We start from the raw sequence: 6,000 nt of genomic DNA, 5'->3' as shown, positions 1-6,000 counted from the left end.
GGTGCAGGGCTCTGGTTAAGGTCCTGCCACTGAGGTACTTGCATTATGTAGCTTGCTTTTATATCATACGTCTTTTCTCCCTCTCTCTTTCCTTTCACTACCTGGTTTTATTAAGTCTTGCTGACATTGTGATTTTAACTCACAAATTTTCTTCTCAAGAACTGCTTTCTTCTAGCATTATTTCAGTTGAAGTGAAAGGGTGAATGCTACCATGCTTTGAGATATGGGGAGATGTTCTTGCTGGAAAATCTGGTGTGAGTGTCTCAGTTTTGTGGGAGCTTTGCTCTTATGCTTCTTTTCAGGCTCCTAACAGGTTTGCATCAGCTTTACCTGACTAGAAGTATTATTTCTCCTTCCCAGTTTAGCTTCATAGGATACCTGTTAGTGAAATCCACAGCATAAACATGGAATCTTTAGTGGAAAATAAAGAAGAACTGAACAATTTTATTTTTTTTAATCCTTACATTTTTAAGAGCAGGCTAAGGGTAAAAGGAAGCCAAACCAAAATGTAAGGTGTTTAACAGTAGCTTTTGTCAGGTGCTGTATGTAAATAGTCTCTTATGCATTTAATAAATGTAATATAATTATGTGTGCAGGAATTTATTAGAATAGGTTTTACCATTGCTTATTTTTGATACCATATGGAAATGGAATCTATGGAAAATACTTTGTTTCAGCTGAAAATATCTTTATGAGACTTTGAGATGTGTGGCAATCCCTGTTGCAGTCTGATGCACAGGAATGCAGGTAAGACAAGCCAAAGCTTGCTTCTCTACAACCATGTTTAAGATGTAGGATGTCTATTTCCTGCTCCTCTCTTTTCTTTTTTTACTTAAGTTAGGCTGCCTCTAACTGGGTGAAGTGAAAGGTTTTATTCAGTAAACATAGTGGAGGACTGCTGTTTCCAGGTGAGATTTTTCTTCAGCCCCCTTGTCAACTTGTTACTGTATTAATGTCTGCAGTGCCTTCCTCCTCCTCCTCCTCCCTGTGAAGTTACTACCATAAATAATACATAAATCTGTGAACTTCCTTTCACCCTGAAGGAGCAGTCCACAAGGTTGCCTTAGACACTAGTCAGGATTATGTCAAGATTACTAACATTTTAGCCTTCTTTTTGGCTTAATTGCATTTTTCTCTCAATAAAATAAAAGGAGTACTAAAAACTGTAGCTGTGTTAGTTCCAAATAACATGGACTACAAACTGTTCCTTTGCATTTCTACTTCAAAGAGTCTACTTCAGTCTTTTTGATAATTTGTTAGATTGAATTGTACTCTTGGGCTGTACAGACTATTTGATAGCAGCATGAATGTAGGTTGTGAATTCTTAACATATCTATGAGCAATTTAAAGGTGGAAAAAGATGGTTTTTTTAAAAAATCAATGCAGAATGAGGACAACATCAGTTTAGACTGAGTTTTAATTGCTGGTTTCTAATATCTGTCTTGATAAAAAGTGTTCAGAAGCATCAAACAAGAATTGGTATGATAGGTGTCAGTTTAGGTAGGGATCTAATAAAATGTAAATGGAGGCTGGTGTCGTGTCTGTGCTTCTGGAAATGCCTTATGTCCTCTCTATAGCAGGAAGCTGATTTTCCTGTCACCAAAACAGGATGTGGACATGCTTTTCCCTTTTGAAGAGATGATGAACCAGAGGACTTCTTACCCAGCTTGAATGCATTTTGCCTATGGGAAGGGCTGGGTGGCTGTAGGGTGGGAGCTGGCACATGGAACTTCCCCAAGAAATTTTCAAAATTAGTATTAAAAGCCTAAGCCAAGGAGTTATTAAAACATGTAAATGAACCTGATAAGCAGTGCTCCTTTTCCCCTCCCCCAGGATTTGCATAATATTCACATTAATTATGATACTGCTAGATTTTAAATTAGAGCTTCCTTTTATGGAGGAGGAGTACAAATCTTTTAGTCACAGTAGTGGGAGAAATTTAAAGGTATACTTAAGTCAGCAGCTCTGCTCTCAGAGCATCGTTTTGCATTTTTTCTTCTACTCTGCCTCCCCTTTTGCTGCTGAATCTCTTTGAGCTGGGACATCAGTGACTGTTTCATTAATGTGCTTTCTAGCTTTGAAGAGCCTAAAAGATGTGTCACGGCCTGAGCAAGACACAATGCACACCACTACATTGGGATATAATCCTTGCCTCAGAAAATTTAAAATATGAGTTGGAAAAAAATATGAGACCTGGAAGACATGAGGATGGGAGACAGGGATACTATGTTAATAATACAAACAGCCCACTTTTAATGTAATAGCAAGCATCTCAAATTGCATCTTGCTTAACAAGTACCTATGGCAGCAATTTATAGTGTGAAAAGATTACTGAAGAGTCAGAGCCAATCTTCAACTCTGCATAGTCTAGCAGAAACACTAAGATACGTCCCTAGATAGGCAGGGGTTAAAAATATTACAAGGATTTTCTTTGTTTAGGCAATTTTCAAGCAGATATTTAGAAGCCATTATTTTTTAGAGAGGGCCTTTGAATCTCCCATGTGATATTTCCTGGCTGTATAAAATTCTATAAAAACCAATTATTACATGATATGAGAATACTTCTTCCATTTGAATACTGAATACATGAGAATACTTCTTCCAATACTTCTTCCACTTTGACAGTGACATTTGTAAAAAAATATAATAGGGAAGATTTTGCTGGCTTTGTGTATGTGGTGTTGTGAACCTTGATCTTGAGGAAAAGCAGATGAGGACCTGAGTGGAACACAATGACAGCAAGGGGCTTCCCTGTGCACACCTTGCAAGCAGCTGTCTTGCACATTTAAGTGGTGTTTCCAACTACAGCTGATTGACCTCTGTCTCTCTGCCAGTCCTCTTAAAGGCCAAATTGCAAGCTAAGTAGAAGGGTGAAAGTTACAGAACTGGCACCTTGAATTCCCACCAGAAGCTGGTAGGAAGTTTGTACCCATGCTGCATATGAGCTGGGATCTTGAAGTGAAAATGTCTTCTGAAAAAGGGGTATTAAACTTTCAGGACATTTTAGCCTGTGTGCTTTCAAGCTGGAGGGAAATGGAGGTTTTACAGCAGCCCATTCTCAAGAAAAGGTGTCATGAGAGTTGTGGCAGGAGTGTGCTGCTTTAGGCAGCTGTTTTAGGGTACCTCTGTTGTCACACTCTTTAGGCTGCCTGCTTATTCCAAAGAAAAAGCAGAGCCTTCCAGAACTTTAAGGCACGTATTGTTCTCTTTCTGAATATATAAAAGTTTATGGAAATCACCACAGCTATAGTGACCAGCAAAAGTGAAATGAGTATTTACTCTTTCTATCTGACACAGATTTAGAGGTTGATCCCCATTTCCCTGTTTCTATGATTGAAAGGATCAGATTAGTCTAGGATCTGTGTCCTACTGCAGGAGGTATGGGTCTTGGATAAGACTGTTTATGCCCTGCTGGCCCCATTCCTTCAGTCCAGGCACATCCCTCCGCATCTCCACTTACACCCAGGACAGGTAGGTGCCTGTGGCTGGTGTTTTGTTGGTTGTGTCTCCAGGAGGTGCGCTCAACAGTATTTGCTGCAACAGCAGCCCCTCAGCCTGCACCTACTCCACCTTGGTCCAAACCAGCTCTTTTTTTTTTTTATTTTAAGGAAGGCATACTTCTTCTAGAGCACTGCAGTTCAAAACAAATTGGGAAAAGATCTCAAGGGTATCAAATGCTGCTGAAATGTTTACAGCATCAGCATGGACATGGCAGGTCCTCTGACAGCCAAGTGTAACAGTTAATGTGACCAATGTGGTTTTACTCTGTGACTAACTATATAAAATGACTTGTTCAAAGACATAGAGAAACTTGCAGTTTTACAACCTTGTATTATTTTCCTACTACTAAGAAGGGCTACTAACTCACAGTTAGTTAGGCTGTTTCTGGCAAGACTTCCCACCTCAGCATGACCTTGCACAGCTGTTTAATGCTCACTGGCACCTTGTCTCTGAGGAGGAAATACTGATGATGCTGTCTGCAGTGGATCTGGTGATTCCTATCTGGCTCTCCCCTGTCTGGTAGGGTAATGGTTCCAGTTTATGGGTCATAGCAGAAATCTGTAGCAGCACCTCTAACTTTGGTAAGCAAGACCTAAGCACAAGCAGAGGAGATGCTGTGTTTGTCTCTTGAGAATGCTGTTCTGTTTCCATGGCAGTAGACAGCTCAGTCCAGATTTGGGCAATCTTGTCTGCAAAGTAGCACAAAAAAAATTGGAGAGGAAAAACTTGACTGCAGCTGAATGGAGGCAGTCAAAATTAGTCAAGCTTGCATGCACTGAGATTGAGTCTGCCATGAGAGACTGCAGAAACTAAGAAGAAACCTCTTTGCTTCCCATGCTGCTCAGGCATCTGATTTCAAATCTGCCTGCCTCAGTCAGTGATGCTCTGTGGGAGACTTCTGTGCCTCAAACTCTTGGAGTTGCCTTTCTAACAGGTAAACTATAGCTATTCACAGTGGGAAGACAAAAGTGTTGCAAAACAGAATTATCAATCTTTGCATCAATAGTAGAAAATTATTATTACAAAGTATCCTCTATACACTGATAATCAATTAAATCACTGCTGCTCCAGGGTTGCCTCAATGATCATCAGTGCAAACATCTTCAGAAGATGATGTATTAAAGCATATGCCTGCATTCTTGAGGCATTTGTATTATGGTCTCTTCCTAAAAATTAACAAAAAGAATGGAGATTGCTAGTCATGGGAAGGAGGAAGATGATAGATGAGGATTCCAGTTGAACTTTGGTGAAACACAGAAACTAGGTGTAACAATGCCAGTCACTTGAAAAGCTCTGTAGTCCTTATAGTGTGTTTCCATTGCTTTTGGTAGCATGTGAGGGAGGGTGTGCTGCCTTCCTCAAATAAATCACTGTCATATGTAGATTAAGTCTCAGATTTGAAGTGATTTTAGAAGATTAGTAAAAGTTAGAATTAACTGAACCATAAGACTCCTTCCAGAATATTTTATTGAATGGACCTAATGTTTTAAAAACACATACTAGCTGTTCAATAACTGTTTGAGTATCAATTAGATGGTAGATAGAGTGTATGCTGGATGACAGATAATTTAATTTACCAAAATACAAGTGCAAAGGTCTCTTTTCCATTTTTTTCCCTACAAAATACAAAATACATCCAAGTCAGTTCAATCACTTCAAAGACTTAGAAACTAAATATCACTTTAAATTTCTTTCCAAGGTTGTTTAGTGGTACATACACAGTCCTCTATAAACTGGGTGTTTCTTGATACAGTCTTTGCCAGTGAAATGAAACTGACAGATGTTTCAGAGCAAAGTGTGTTACAGATGTTCTTGTTTTGTTTAGGGTTGTTGTGGTTGGTTTGGGATGTTTTGGTCTCTGTTCTGATGAGACTTCTAAAATTAGTTAATAAGGCACTTCTGTTTAGACAAGTTTAGTTCTTTCTGAGCACGCTCTTCTGTAGCTGAAGAAACCTAATTGTCCTGCAATCTAGGGGATTGTTCATTATTTATATTATATGAATGCTTAAGACTTGCAACCAGATGAGGACCTCATTATAATGACACGAAGTTTTATTATTAATGTGTTGCCCAAAAACTTCAGTTAAAATTAATGACAGGGATAATAAATGGAAAATCACAGAAATTTTAGAAGCAGAATTCCCCAAAATTTTCACGAGACTGACAGTAAACAGAAACTCCTCCAAGTTGGTGGAGACTACCTTGGGTCTGCTGGCCACGCTCTAAGACAAGATACACGGCTTTGGCATTTCCCCATTTTCCATCTCTCTGCACTTTCCAGATAGAAACAGAAAGCTTTATTCCTTTTGAATGAGGAAAGCTTGTACCTGAGAGCTGTTGGAGGTACTGCATTCATTTTCCTGTCTCTTGGGTCTCTGTATGCTTGACGAGGACATTCCAAGACCTGTTTCTTTCAGTCTCCTTAAGTACTAAGAGCATCTGGAAGAAGCTCAGTCCATGTATTTACACTTGAACTAAGGAGTAAATGGCTGTGGAGTA

Source organism: Melozone crissalis, unplaced genomic scaffold (assembly GCF_028551555.1).
Source record: "Melozone crissalis strain CALT ecotype California unplaced genomic scaffold, PUWL_Pcris_2 ptg000004l_1, whole genome shotgun sequence".
In the NCBI taxonomy this organism is placed as follows: domain Eukaryota; kingdom Metazoa; phylum Chordata; class Aves; order Passeriformes; family Passerellidae; genus Melozone; species Melozone crissalis.
This window is presented reverse-complemented; position numbering follows the sequence as displayed.